This window comes from Lolium perenne, chromosome 7 (genome assembly GCF_019359855.2).
Source record: "Lolium perenne isolate Kyuss_39 chromosome 7, Kyuss_2.0, whole genome shotgun sequence".
In the NCBI taxonomy this organism is placed as follows: domain Eukaryota; kingdom Viridiplantae; phylum Streptophyta; class Magnoliopsida; order Poales; family Poaceae; genus Lolium; species Lolium perenne.
This window is the reverse complement of record NC_067250.2, coordinates 275,166,855-275,182,818: the sequence shown is the minus strand read 5'-3', so window position 1 is coordinate 275,182,818 and position 15,964 is coordinate 275,166,855. Positions and strand designations below refer to the sequence as shown.

At 42.8% G+C, this 15,964-nt stretch overlaps 1 protein-coding gene across 1 annotated transcript in view; it reads left to right on the top strand.

Annotated features, from left to right (window-relative positions):
• LOC127315259 (uncharacterized) overlaps positions 1–5,885 on the top strand; it is a 34,792-nt gene extending 28,907 nt beyond the window's left edge. Inside the window, exon 3 of the mRNA XM_051345762.2 lies at positions 5,636–5,885. The gene's annotated coding sequence lies outside the window, so the exon portion shown is untranslated. The remainder of the gene's footprint in view (positions 1–5,635) is intronic.
• Positions 5,886–15,964: the final 10,079 nt, after the last annotated feature.

Here is a 15,964-nt window from a genome sequence, read left to right as displayed (position 1 = left end):
AACTTCAGAGATGTGGCAATCATCAAAATTCGAACCATTATAATCTAAAGCAATGGGATCATCATCCCCAATGTTGGAAAAAATTTCAGCAGCTTTATCACAGGCAGTTTCAGCAGTTTTAGCAGTTTCGGGCAGTTCTCGCTTTGCATTAGAAGTGGAAACATTGCTAACACCAATTCTTTTATTAGTATTAGTAGGAGGTGCAGCAACATGTGTAGCATTAACATTACTAGTGGTGGTAATAGTCCAAACTTTAGCTACATTCTTCTCTTTAGCTAGTTTTTCATTTTCTTCTCTATCCCACCTAGCACGCAGTTCAGCCATTAATTTTATATTCTCATTAATTCTAACTTGAATGGCATTTGCTGTAGTAACAATCTTATTATGATGATTCTCATTAGGCAAAACTTTTGATTTCAAAAGATCAACATCAGCAGCAAGACTATCGACTTTAGAAGCAAGTATATCAATTTTCCCAAGCTTTTCTTCAACAGATTTGTTAAAAGCAGTTTGTGTACTAATAAATTCTTTAAGCATGGCTTCAAGTCCAGGGGGTGTGTTCCTATTATTGTTGTAAGAATTCCCATAAGAATTACCATAACCGTTGCCATTATTATAAGGATATGGCCTATAGTTGTTACTAGAATTGTTCCGGTAAGCATTGTTGTTGAAATTACTATTTTTAATGAAGTTCACATCAACATGTTCTTCTTGTGCAACCAATGAAGCTAATGGAACATTATTAGGATCAATATTAGTCCTATCATTCAAAAGCATAGACATAATAGCATCAATCTTATCACTCAAGGAAGAGGTTTCTTCGACAGAATTTACCTTCTTACCTTGTGGAGCTCTTTCCGTGTGCCATTCAGAGTAGTTGATCATCATATTATCAAGAAGCTTTGTTGCTTCACCAAGAGTGATGGACATAAAGGTACCTCCAGCAGCTGAATCCAATAAATTTCGTGAAGAAAAATTTAGTCCTGCATAGAAGGTTTGGATGATCATCCAAGTAGTCAGTCCATGGGTTGGGCAATTTTTAACCAGAGATTTCATTCTTTCCCAAGCTTGAGCAACATGTTCAGTATCTAATTGTTTAAAATTCATTATGCTACTCCTCAAAGATATAATTTTAGCAGGGGGATAATATCTACCAATAAAAGCATCCTTGCATTTAGTCCATGAATCAATACTATTCTTAGGCAGAGATAGCAACCAATCTTTAGCTCTTCCTCTTAATGAGAAAGGGAACAATTTTAGTTTAATAATATCACCATCTACATCTTTATATTTTTGCATTTCACATAGTTCCACAAAATTATTAAGATGGGCAGCAACATCATCAGAACTAACACCAGAAAATTGCTCTCGCATAACAAGATTCAGTAAAGCAGGTTTAATTTCAAAGAATTCTGCTGTAGTAGCAGGTGGAGCAATAGGTGTGCATAAGAAATCATTATTATTTGTGGTTGTGAAGTCACACAACTTAGTATTTTCAGCGTTGGCCATTTTAGCAACAGTAAATAAAGCAAACTAGATAAAGTAAATGCAAGTAAACTAATTTTTTTGTGTTTTTGATATAGCAAACAAGATAGCAAATAAAGTAAAACTAGCAACTAATTTTTTTGTATTTTGATTTAGTGCAGCAAACAAAGTAGTAAATAAAACTAAGCAAGACAAAAACAAAGTAAAGAGATTGAGAAGTGGAGACTCCCCTTGCAGCGTGTCTTGATCTCCCCGGCAACGGCGCCAGAAAATATGCTTGATGGCGTGTAATTCACACGTTCGTTGGGAACCCCAAGAGGAAGGTATGATGCGCACAGCAGCAAGTTTTCCCTCAGAAAGAAACCAAGGTTTATCGAACCAGGAGGAGCCAAGAAGCACGTTGAAGGTTGATGGCGGCGGGATGTAGTGCGGCGCAACACCAGGGATTCCGGCGCCAACGTGGAACATGCACAACACAACCAAAGTACTTTGCCCCAACGAAACAGTGAGGTTGTCAATCTCACCGGCTTGCTGTAACAAAGGATTAACCGTATTGTGTGGAAGATGATTGTTTGCAGAAAACAGTAGAACAAGTATTGCAGTAGATTGTATTTCAGTAAAGAGAATTGGACCGGGGTCCACAGTTCACTAGAGGTGTCTCTCCCATAAGACAAACAGCATGTTGGGTGAACAAATTATAGTTGGGCAATTGACAAATAAAGAGGGCATGACCATGCACATACATATCATGATGAGTATAGTGAGATTTAATTGGGCATTACGACAAAGTACATAGACCGCCATCCAACTGCATCTATGCCTAAAAAGTCCACCTTCAGGTTATCATCCGAACCCCCTCCAGTATTAAGTTGCTAACAACAGACAATTGCATTAAGTATTGCGCGTAATGTAACTAGTGACTACATCCTTGAACATAGCACCAATGTTTTATCCCTAGTGGCAATAGCACATCCATAACCTTAGTGGTTCTTGTCACTCCTCCAGATTCACGGAGGCATGAACCCACTATCGAGCATAAATACTCCCTCTTGGAGTTACTAGCATCAACTTGGCCAAAGCATCTACTAATAACGGAGAGCATGCAAGATCATAAACAACACATAGATATAACTTTAATAATCAACATAACAAGTATTCTCTATTCATCGGATCCCAACAAACGCAACATATAGAATTACAGATAGATGATCTTGATCACGTTAGGCAGCTCACAAGATCCGACAATGATAGCACAATGGGGAGAAGACAACCATCTAGCTACAGCTATGGACCCATAGTCCAGGGGTAGACTACTCACACATCACTCCGGAGGCGACCATGGCGGTGTAGAGTCCTCCGGGAGATGAATCCCCTCTCCGGCAGGGTGCCGGAGGCGATCTCCTGGATCCCCCGAGATGGGATCGGCGGCGGCGGCGTCTCAGTAAGGTTTTCCGTATCGTGGCTCTCGGTACTGGGGGTTTCGTCACGGAGGCTTTAAGTAGGCGGAAGGGCAAGTCAAGAGGCGGCACGGGGGGCCCACACCATAGGCCGGCGCGGCCAGGGGTGGGGCCGCGCCGCCTTAGGGTTTGGCCACCCCGTGGCCCCTCTTCGTCTCGTCTTCGGACTTCTGGAAGCTTCGTGGAAAAATAGGCCCCTGGGCGTTGATTTCGTCCAATTCCGAGAATATTTCGTTACTAGGATTTCTGAAACCAAAAACAGCAGAAAACAGCAACTGACACTTCGGCATCTTGTTAATAGGTTAGTTCCAGAAAATGCACGAATATGACATAAAGTGTGCATAAAACATGTAGATAACATCAATAATGTGGCATGGAACATAAGAAATTATCGATACGTCGGAGACGTATCACACACCTACCAACTTAGTATAACATGGCTACTACCACAGACCATAAACATGCACCATACCATAGTTTACAAAAAAAACCTACCAGCTTAGTATAATATGGCTACCGGGTTCATCAGATGCATCTACACGTTATTCACATGCTATTACCACAGTTGTTGAATTACATATCAGAGAAACACATACATGGTGACGCTTACGAACTGCTTTCTCTTTATGACCAGCATTGTTCCGCGCTGCCTTCCTCCTAGCCATGGTTGTACCCCCTATGATTAACAAAACAAAAAGTCCACTCTGTAAAAAAATGAATGAGAGTAACATAATTACAAAAAGCATATCAAAAAACAGAGACTCCACATCATATCCGGTTCCCATTTTGCTTCTACTCCACATAATATCCCCCCTGGCTCTAAAAAAAATTAATCTCATTTTCCTTATCCACTGAGTCAACTCATATCCCTCAGTCTAAGACATACAACAAAAAACAGAGGCCATGGCTGGACAATGGAGCTAGGAATCATGCTAATAACAGTACATTGCAAAAAAAAAAGCAAAACCAAGGAAGCTTGTAGGAGCTGCAAAAAAAAATGCTCCATCGGTAGAAAAATTGTAGCCCGGGGTTCACATCCTCGCAAAAGCCTACCTCAAACCTGGCAGCCCAAAAGAAGCACGTCACCACCACCCCCCCAACTCGCCGTCAAACTCACCATCACCGCCATGCCCAACGAGAAGCTACAAAACGAGCTTGTCGCGCAGCTATATTAGTACCGACACTCCAGACTGCCACCATCGTCATAGAGATGTAGTGGGGAGGGAAGATGAACCTTAGGCAACCAACAGGACAGCCGTGCCCTCCTCATCGCATTCATGCAATTCGTGCCCAACTGTGGCTTCCCCCTCGACGACTTCACAACGACACAAAACTTCAGCCGACTAGGGTATCCTCGACGACGGCCTCCCCCAGCGGCAGAGACCTCACCAAGGCGCGTGACCCACAAAAACGACAGGGTATCCTCGATAGCGACCTACCCATCGCTTCCTCGCCGTAGCTAACCTCCCTCAACGGACAGCTCGCCGGCGGCGCCGGTGTTCATCGACGAATCTACTCTGACCCGAGCCATCACGGGGGCCGAGCCTTACAGTGCGCAGTCACGGAAGCGCCCTGCCCCCCCGCCGCAGAAGCTCCACACGAGCACCGCAACGCCGCCCACCCAGACAAAAACCCCAAAACCCATACCCACTGACGACCAGCGATTCCGACCGCCGGGGACGACGAACTACCAGCATAAAATACACACAGATGCGGCGACGAGAACGGCTAAAAAACCACCAGCAGATGCGGGGAGACTCACCGAGTAAGCGCGTGCGGCGGATCTAGTCGTCGTCGGCGAGGAACGGGAGAAACAGCGGCGGCAAGCGAGCTCCGCCGCCGAAATCGCCACCGAGACGGACAGAAAGGGATAGGACAACCGACGATGGGAGAAAATGGGCGGTGGGAGAAAAAAAACTGAAAATAATTGGAGGTAGCCCGGATCCCGAAATTCAAAACGATGAGACGCTGACATGTGGGGCTTCAAACCTTGTCCAGAGCGTTGTCCACCCGAGCGACGTGGTCGTGCGCTCGCGCCCTTAGATGGCGACGCACGTATCGCGACTCACCGTCGCACAAAGAGGCCGCCCGTGCGGCGCTTTTGTTTAGATTTTCCCTATATTGTTATGCCTAGGCAGACACCATATAAGAGGAACAATGATGAAGGTTTCTGTGTAAAATCCAGCAAAACTAATGATTTCTTTCTTGTATCCAGTCATTCAAGGCTTTAACTAGTTAATCATTTAACATGTGATCTGGGCCGAGGGATTAGTAGGAAACAAGTGCCAAACACATACGTGGCCAACTAGGCATCCCATAAAAGAAATTAACTGCTTATTCATAGAGCAAAAAAAAAACATCCCCATGGATAACGTTCTTCGAGCATGTTGTAAAGACGACTTAAACTAACACATGATCAGTAAATTTGAATTAACTTTAGGTGTGAAGTTCGTGGACTACTGTACCAGGTCACTAGCAACACTTAACCTGGTACTCATATTGTAGGTTAAGTGTTCCTAGTGGTGTTTCTCTTGATTGTAAACCGAGAACTTGCTGGTAGTATATTTCTGATCACTATATTCGCTAATACTTTAGGGAGCTAGCAGGCTGTTACAAGAGAGACGATACCTGCTTGATTTTGTATCATCCAATTTTGTTTTGTCAAACGCTGAAATATTGCCTGTTGACTGCAGGCACCCTTGCATGTCTCATGATATTGGCATGATCAACCGCCTCGACATCAAGCACCATTATAGTTTTTAATCTCTTCGCGTAATTTGTAAAATTACTTAGTCTGGATCGCTAAGACGACCACTCCACTCTCCACACCAAGAAAGCGCAATAATGTAACCGGTTTTTCACCGGATTATTCGTCGGTCATAGTCTTGGGAACTGGTGAGGGTTATTGTTTCAGTTCGTAATATATATGACTTCTGGTGCATACTTCTCTTGGATTAATTGTTCCCTTTTGTTTGTGGGTGTTGAAGTTGTGTTGAATATGTGTATATGCTACAATTGAACTAGGATTGTGCGCGTAAGTTACGTGTTGGGGTCGAACTATATAACATGGACCTAATTAATATATAGAGGCTAATATATAAAGGCACCCGGGTAGCCAAAATAGACAAGGTGAAAGCTAGGTTACACAAGATTGAGTTTTGGGATGGTCCGGTGCCCGTGACAATGGCGCTGGACCGACGTGGCGTTTGTAGATTTGACATGTCTAGTACTTGGGGAGGAGTGCCCATAAAGCAGCCCGGCATATGTAGGTGTTTATCTCCGAATTGCGTTACCAAACATCGTCTTTCATCTACTTTCTGCAATGATCCGGTTACATATTGGCTTCATGGTGCGGATGCTATAGAGGAAGGCGAGATGATGGTGGTTCTGGTGGGTGGCGGGCTTCTATCGGTGCGTAGGACAGAGCGAGCAAGGTTCATTACGCACAGCGTAAGGGCCGAGCAAAGCAGAGGCCGAAGCGACACCATCAACAAAGGAAAACATTGATTGGGGGCGTGGAAACATGAACGGCCATGTTGTCGAACCAGATTGGATCGTCAAGCACTGTCGGTTGATTTGCTCGACGCGCAAGTTGGGGTAGACCTACTAACTGATGCAGCGCAACTGGTTTTAGCGGTTAGAGCGGCCAATTCAACTGGAGAGTCCGACTCGATGAGAAGAGACCTTCGGCAAGGACCCGCACCCATCGAAGCTAATTCTGTCGACCTCAACAACGACGACATCGACAACTTCGGCACCGACGAGGCCATGGACATGACCGACGAGCAGCGGGCGCTGCTCGCGTCGCTCAAGAGTGTCCCGAGGGATGTCGAGCGCCGCCTAGCCAGGGTGGCAGCGAAGAAGGCCCACGTCAACCGTAGAGCACACATGTGGGCGGCCGAGCTATCATCCCTAGCAATGCTTCAAGGCACGGTGTGGGAGGAGGTGTTGGAGGCGAGGTGACGGGAGAAGCCACAGTTGGACTTGGAGATCCGGGAGATAGAGAAGGTGGCCATGACAATGGCTGAGGCGTTGGAGTTCATGGCGCGGGACCAAGCTTGCTACGACGCCGACATGGAGGCGGCCTAGCAGGCAAAAAGGGTGCGTTTAGGACCCGCTCTAGAGGAGGGTCAGGTGCGACGCAAGGAGGAGGAGGGGTCGCGTCTCCACATGAGTGATGTCGCCCAAGTCCGTGGAGCGCACCTTCCGCCACTAGGAAGCCAGCATGGTCGCCACCGTGCTCGGGACAAGCGTGAGGTCGTTGAGCTCCGACGATGTCGGACCGTTAGGGCACATCTGCGGCCAGTAGGCGGGCGAGGTGCCCCGACCGCAGTAGGTCGCGCGATGACGAGTAGATACAACCTTCGTAGTTTAGCTTATGTAATCCTTTAACCATTTGTGTAAAAATGGTCATTTTAGACCAAAAAAAAGAAGTATTAATCACAGGTAGTTTTTATTCTGAGTCAATGACGGCAAAAAGAGCAAATACGAAGAACAAAATAGTCCGCCGTGCATGTAACGCGTGATTGGATAGAGCCGCTCTGGAGAAGCCCTTAATTTGATCAGCTTGTATTTTTGTAACCTCTCTAAGTTGCCTCCCCGCCGCGCATGTAACGCGCTTGTTATTTTTCACTATGCTAGCTCAAGTTGGTGGTTTTTATGGCGGCGTACACTGTCAAGTTGACCTGTGTCTGTAAATGATGCTCCCGGTCAGTGGCGCTTTGTTTCGGCCATTGTGGATCTCGTTATCCAACGTCCAACTCGATTTAAGTAGTCCTTTGTTTTTTTCCCACAGAGCATGCTCGATGACAGTGGCAGCTTATGTACGAGCGCTCTAGGAGCATCCACAAATGAAATGCATCGATCGGTACTTAGGTCAATGCGCTACAACTTGTGGAATTCATATATTTTTTCGCATCGAGGACATGTATTATTAACTGTTTTAACTTTTAAAGAAGGTATACCCACATGCTTGAATGTGCAAGACAGGGTGCACGTTGACATCCTGCCACAGATCCGAGAGACAAAATGTACAAGTAGTGCACAGCGAGATGGTACATCTGAACTAATTCAGTTTCTTTACTACTTACAAAATTTTGAATCGCGAGCCAACATCTCTGCTGCTTCCGATAAACAAAAGCACCCAAATGAATTGATTTGAGTTTAATTGTACCTACCATTTGAGTGAACAATAATGCCAGAGTTACGGGAAGTTTGTTACGTAATGAAGCTTACGGGATAAGGTGGAGCTTAGGGGAGAGGTTACGCCCCTGGAATCACGGGAGGCTACCAAAGTTGAACCAAAAGAATTCACCCAGGTCAGTCCGTAAGGGCACATGCTATAGTTGATACGACCATCTTATCTTAAGTGTGGCATGTAATCTAGGTATAACAGTAAAATATGATGTACAATGGGTTATTTTTGTTTTATCTTTAGAAACTAGACATCCTAAATATGTGGTGAGTGATACGTCTCCGACGTATCGATAATTTCTTATGTTCCATGCCACATTATTGATGTTATCTACATGTTTTATGCACACTTTATGTCATATTCGTGCATTTTCTGGAACTAACCTATTAACAAGATGCCGAAGTGCCAGTTGCTGTTTTCTGCTGTTTTTGGTTTCAGAAATCCTAGTAAGGAAATATTCTCGGAATTGGACGAAATCAAAGCCCAGGGGCCTATTTTCTCACGAAGCTTCCAGAAGTCCGAAGGAGAGACGAAGAGGGGCCACGGAGGGGCCACACCCTAGGGCGGCGCGGCCCCCCCCTTGGCCGCGCGGCCCTGTGGTGTGGGGCCCCCGTGCCGCCTCTTGACCTGCCCTTTCGCCTATAAAAAGTCTCCGTGACGAAAACCCCAGTACCGAGAACCACGATACGGAAAACCTTCCAGAGACGCCGCCGCCGCCGATCCCATCTCGGGGGATCCAGGAGATCGCCTCCGGCACCCTGCCGGAGAGGGGAATCATCTCCCGGAGGACTCTACGCCGCCATGGTCGCCTCCGGTGTGATGTGTGAGTAGTCTACCCCTGGACTATGGGTCCATAGCAGTAGCTAGATGGTTGTCTTCTCCCCATTGTGCTATCATTGTCGGATCTTGTGAGCTGCCTAACATGATCAAGATCATCTATCTGTAATTCTATATGTTGCGTTTGTTGGGATCCGATGAATAGAGAATACTTGTTATGTTGATTATCAAAGCTATGCTTATGTGTTGTTTATGATCTTGCATGCTCTCCGTTATTAGTAGATGCTCTGGCCAAGTTGATGCTAGTAACTCCAAGAGGGAGTATTTATGCTCGATAGTGGGTTCATGCCTCTTTGAATGCGGAGGAGTGACAAGAACCACTAAGGTTATGGATGTGCTGTTGCCACTAGGGATAAAACATTAGTGCTATGTTCAAGGATGTAGTCACTAGTTACATTACGCGCAATACTTAATGCAATTGTCATTGTTAGCAACTTAATACTTTGGAGGGGGTTCGGATGATAACCTGAAGGTGGACTTTTTAGGCATAGATGCAGTTGGATGACGGTCTATGTACTTTGTCGTAATGCCCAATTAAATCTCACTATACTCATCATGATATGTATGTGCATGGTCATGCTCTCTTTATTTGTCAATTGCCCAACTGTAATTTGTTCACCCAACATGCTGTTCGTCTTATGGGAGAGACACCTCTAGTGAACTGTGGACCCGGTCCAATTCTCTTTACTGAAATACAATCTCTTGCAATCTTGTTCTACTGTTTTCTGCAAACAATCATCTTCCACACAATACGGTTAATCCTTTGTTACAGCAAGCCGGTGAGATTGACAACCTCACTGTTTCGTTGGGGCAAAGTACTTTGGTTGTGTTGTGTAGGTTCCACGTTGGCGCCGGAATCTCTGGTGTTGCGCCGCACTACATCCCGCCGCCATCAACCTTCAACGTGCTTCTTGGCTCCTCCTGGTTCGATAAACCTTGGTTTCTTTCTGAGGGAAAACTTGCTGCTGTGCGCATCATACCTTCCTCTTGGGGTTGCCCAACGAACGTGTGAAATACACGCCATCAAGCATATTTTACGGCGCCGTTGCCGGGAGATCAAGACACGCTGCAAGGGAGTCTCCACTTCTCAATCTCTTTACTTTGTTTTTGTCTTGCTTAGTTTTATTTACTACTTTGTTTGCTGCACTAAATCAAAATACAAAAAAATTAGTTGCTAGTTTTACTTTACTTGCTATCTTGTTTGCTATATCAAAAACACAAAAAAATTAGTTTACTTGCATTTACTTTGTCTAGTTTGCTTTATTTACTGTTGCTAAAATGGCCAACGCTGAAAACACTAAGTTGTGTGACTTCACAACCACAAATAATAATGATTTCTTATGCACACCTATTGCTCCACCTGCTACTACAGCAGAATTCTTTGAAATTAAACCTGCTTTACTTGAATCTTGTTATGCGAGAGCAATTTTACAGTGTTAGTTCCGATGATCTTGCTGCCCATCTTAATAATTTTGTTGAACTATGTGAAATGCAAAAATATAAAGATGTAGATGGTGATATTATTAAACTAAAATTGTTCCCTTTCTCATTAAGAGGAAGAGCTAAAGATTGGTTGCTATCTCTGCCTAAGAATAGTATCGATTCATGGACTAAATGTAAGGATGCTTTTATTGGTAGATATTATCCCTGCTAAAATTATATCTTTGAGGAGTAGCATAATGAATTTTAAACAATTAGATACTGAACATGTTGCTCAAGCTTGGGAAAGAATGAAATCTCTGGTTAAAAATTGCCCAACCCATGGACTGACTACTTGGATGATCATCCAAACCTTCTATGCAGGACTAAATTTTTCTTCACGGAATTTATTGGATTCAGCTGCTGGAGGTACCTTTATGTCCATCACTCTTGGTGAAGCAACAAAGCTTCTTGATAATATGATGATCAACTACTCTGAATGGCACACGGAAAGAGCGCCACAAGGTAAGATGGTAAATTGTCAAGAAACCTCTTCCTTGAGTGATAAGATCGATGCTATTATGTCTATGCTTGTGAATGATAGGACTAATATTGATCCTAATAATGTTCCATTAGCTTCATTGGTTGCACAAGAAGAACATGTTGATGTAAACTACATTAAAAATAATAATTTCAACAACAATGCTTACCGGAACAATTCTAGTAACAACTATAGGCCATATCCTTATAATAATGGCAACGGCTATGGTAATTCTTATGGGAATTCTTACAACAATAATAGGAGTTCACCCTGGACTTGAAGTCATGCTTAAGGAATTTATTAGTACACAAACTGCTTTTAACAAATCTGTTGAAGAAAAGCTTGGGAAAATTGATATACTTGCTTCTAAAGTCGATAGTCTTGCTGCTGATGTTGATCTTTTGAAATCAAAAGTTTTGCCTAATGAGAATCATCATAATAAAATTACTACTACAGCAAATGCCATTCAAGTTAGAATTAATGAGAATATAAGATTAATGGCTGAACTGCGTGCTAGGTGGGATAGAGAAGAAAATGAAAAACTAGCTAAAGAGAAGAATATAGCTAAAGTTTGGACTATTACCACCACTAGTAATGCTAATGCTACACATGTTGCTGCACCTCCTACTCATACTAATAAAAGAATTGGTGTTAGCAATATTTCCACTTCGAATGCAAAGCGCGAAAAACTGCACAAAGCTGCTAAAGCTGCTTTGAAGCGCCTGTGATAAAGCTGCTGAAATTTTTTCCAACATTGGGGATGATGATCCCATTGCTTTAGATTATAATGGTTTGAATTTTGATGATTGCCACATCTCTGAAGTTATAAAGTTCTTGCAAAAACTTGCTAAAAGTCCTAATGCTAGTGCTATAAATTTGGCTTTCACGCATCATATTACAAATGCTCTCATAAAAGCTAGAGAAGAGAAACTAGAGCGTGAAGCCTCTATTCCTAAAAAGTTAGAGGATGGTTGGGAGCCCATCATTAAGATGAAGATTAAAGATTTTGATTGTAATGCTTTATGTGATCTTGGTGCAAGTATCTCTGTTATGCCTAAGAAAATTTATAATATGCTTGACTTGCCACCGCTGAAAAATTGTTATTTGGATGTTAATCTTGCTGATCATTCTACAAAGAAACCTTTGGGTAAAGTTGATAATGTTCGCATTACCATTAACAATAACCTGGTTCCCGTTGATTTTGTTGTCTTGGATATTGAATACAATGCATCTTGCCCCATTATATTGGGAAGGCCTTTTCTTCGAACTGTTGGTGCTATCATTGATATGAAGGAAGGTAATATAAAATATCAATTTCCTCTCAAGAAAGGTATGGAATACTTCCCTAGAAAGAGAATGAAGGTACCTTTTGATTCTATTATGAGAACAAATTATGATGTTGACACTTCATCTTTCGATAATACTTGATACACACTTTCTGCGCCTAGCTGAAAGGCGTTAAAGAAAAGCGCTTATGGGAGACAACCCATGTTTTTACCTACAGTACTTTGTTTTTATTTTGTGTCTTGGAAGTTGTTTACTACTGTAGCAACCTCTCCTTATCTTAGTTTTGTGTTTTGTTGTGCCAAGTTAAGCCGTTGATAGAAAAGTAAGTACTAGATTTGGATTACTGCACAGTTCCAGATTTCTTTGCTGTCACGAATCTGGGTCCACCTCCCTGTAGGTAGCTCAGAAAATTAAGCCAATTTACGTGCATGATCCTCAGATATGTACGCAACTTTCATTCAATTTGAGCATTTTCATTTGAGCAAGTCTGGTTCCATTTTAAAATTCGTCAATACGAACTGTTCTGTTTTGACAGATTCTGCCTTTTATTTCGCATTGCCTCTTTCGCTATGTTGGATGAATTTCTTTGATCCATTAATGTCCAGTAGCATTATGCAATGTCCAGAAGTGTTAAGAATGATTGTGTCACCTCTGAATATGTCAATTTATAATGTGCACTAACCCTCTAATGAGTTGTTTCGAGTTTGGTGTGGAGGAAGTTTTCAAGGATCAAGAGAGGAGTATGATGCAACATGATCAAGGAGAGTGAAAGCTCTAAGCTTGGGGATGCACCCGGTGGTTCACCCCTGCATATATCAAGAAGACTCAAGCGTCTAAGCTTGGGGATGCCCAAGGCATCCCCTTCTTCATCGACAACATTATCAGGTTCCTCCCCTGAAACTATATTTTTATTCCATCACATCTTATGTGCTTTTTCTTGGAGCGTCGGTTTGTTTTTGTTTTTGTTTTGTTTGAATAAAATGGATCCTAGCATTCACTTTATGGGAGAGATACACGCTCCGCTGTAGCATATGGACAAGTATGTCCTTGGTTTCTACTCATAGTATTCATGGCGAAGTTTCTCCTTCGTTAAATTGTTATATGGTTGGAATTGGAAAATGATACATGTAGTAATTGCTATAAATGTCTTGGGTAATGTGATACTTGGCAATTGTTGTGCTCATGATTAAGCTCTTGCATCATATGCTTTGCACCCATTAATGAAGAAATACATAGAGCATGCTAAAATTTGGTTTGCATATTTGGTTTCTCTAAGGTCTAGATAATTTCTAGTATTGAGTTTGAACAACAAGGAAGACGGTGTAGAGTCTTATAATGTTTTCAATATGTCTTTTATGTGAGTTTTGCTGCACCGGTTCATCCTTGTGTTTGTTTCAAATAAGCCTTGCTAGCCTAAACCTTGTATCGAGAGGGAATACTTCTCATGCATCCAAAATACTTGAGCCAACCACTATGCCATTTGTGTCCACCATACCTACCTACTACATGGTATTTTCCGCCATTCCAAAGTAAATTGCTTGAGTGCTACCTTTAAAATTCCATCATTCACCTTTGCAATATATAGCTCATGGGACAAATAGCTTTAAACTATTGTGGTATTGAATATGTAACTATGCACTTTATCTCTTATTAAGTTGCTTGTTGTGCGATAACCATGTTCTTGGGGGACGCCATCAACTACTCTTTGTTGAATATCATGTGAGTTGCTATGCATGTTCGTCTTGTCTGAAGTAAGAGAGATCTACCACCATAGGGTTAAGCATGCATATGTTAGAGAAGAACATTGGGTCGCTAACTAAAGCCATGTTCCATGGTGGAAGTTTCAGTTTTGGACAACAATCCTCAAATCTCAAATGAGAAAATTATTAATTGTTGTTATATGCTTAAAAGAGGAGTCCATTATCTGTTGTCTATGTTGTCCCGGTATGGATGTCTAAGTTGAAGAATAATCAATAGCGAGAAATCCAATGCGAGCTTTCTCCTTAGACCTTTGTACAGGCGGCATAGAGGTACCCCTTTGTGACACTTGGTAAAAACAATGCATTGTGATGATCCGGTAGTCCAAGCTAATTAGGACAAGGTGCGGGCACTATTAGTATACTATGCATGAGGCTTGCAACTTGTAAGATATAATTTACATGATACATATGCTTTATTACTACCGTTGACAAAATTGTTTCATGTTTTCAAAATCAAACCTCTAGCACAAATATAGCAATCGATGCTTTTCCTCTATGAGGACCATTCTTTTACTTTCAATGTTGAGTCAGTTCACCTATTTCTCTCCACCTCAAGAAGCAAACACTTGTGTGAACTATGCATTGATTCCTACATACTTGCTTATTGCACTTATTATATTACTCTATGTTGACAATATCCATGAGATATACATGTTACAAGTTGAAAGCAACCGCTGAAACTTAATCTTCTTTTGTGTTGCTTCAATGCCTTTACTTTGAATTATTGCTTTATGAGTTAACTCTTATGCAAGACTTATTGATGCTTGTCTTGAAGTGCTATTCATGAAAAGTCTTTGCTTTATGATTCACTTGTTTACTCATGTCATATACATTGTTTTGATCGCTGCATTCACTACATATGCTTTACAAATAGTATGATCAAGATTATGATGGCATGTCACTCCAGAAATTATCTGAGTTATCGTTTTACCTGCTCGGGACGAGCAGAACTAAGCTTGGGGATGCTGATACGTCTCCGACGTATCGATAATTTCTTATGTTCCATGCCACATTATTGATGTTATCTACATGTTTTATGCACACTTTATGTCATATTCGTGCATTTTCTGGAACTAACCTATTAACAAGATGCCGAAGTGCCGATTCTTTGTTTTTTCGCTGTTTTTGGTTTCAGAAATCCTAGTAAGGAAATATTCTCGGAATTGGACGAAATCAAAGCCCAGGGGCCTATTTTCTCACGAAGCTTCCAGAAGTCCGAAGGAGAGACGAAGAGGGGCCACGGAGGGGCCACACCCTAGGGCGGCGTGGCCCCCTTGGCCGCGGCCTGTGGTGTGGGGCCCCGTGCCGCCTCTTGACCTGCCCTTTCGCCTATAAAAAGTCTCCGTGACGAAAACCCCAGTACCGAGAACCACGATACGGAAAACCTTCCGAGACGCCGCCGCCGCCGATCCCATCTCGGGGATCCAGGAGATCGCCTCCGGCACCCTGCCGGAGGGGAATCATCTCCCGGAGGACTCTACGCCGCCATGGTCGCCTCCGGTGTGATGTGTGAGTAGTCTACCCCTGGACTATGGGTCCATAGCAGTAGCTAGATGGTTGTCTTCTCCCCATTGTGCTATCATTGTCGGATCTTGTGAGCTGCCTAACATGATCAAGATCATCTATCTGTAATTCTATATGTTGCGTTTGTTGGGATCCGATGAATAGAGAATACTTGTTATGTTGATTATCAAAGCTATGCTTATGTGTTGTTTATGATCTTGCATGCTCTCCGTTATTAGTAGATGCTCTGGCCAAGTTGATGCTAGTAACTCCAAGAGGGAGTATTTATGCTCGATAGTGGGTTCATGCCTCTGTGAATCTGGAGGAGTGACAAGAACCACTAAGGTTATGGATGTGCTGTTGCCACTAGGAATAAAACATTAGTGCTATGTTCAAGGATGTAGTCACTAGTTACATTACGCGCAATACTTAATGCAATTGTCTGTTGTTAGCAACTTAATACTGGAGGGGGTTCGGATGA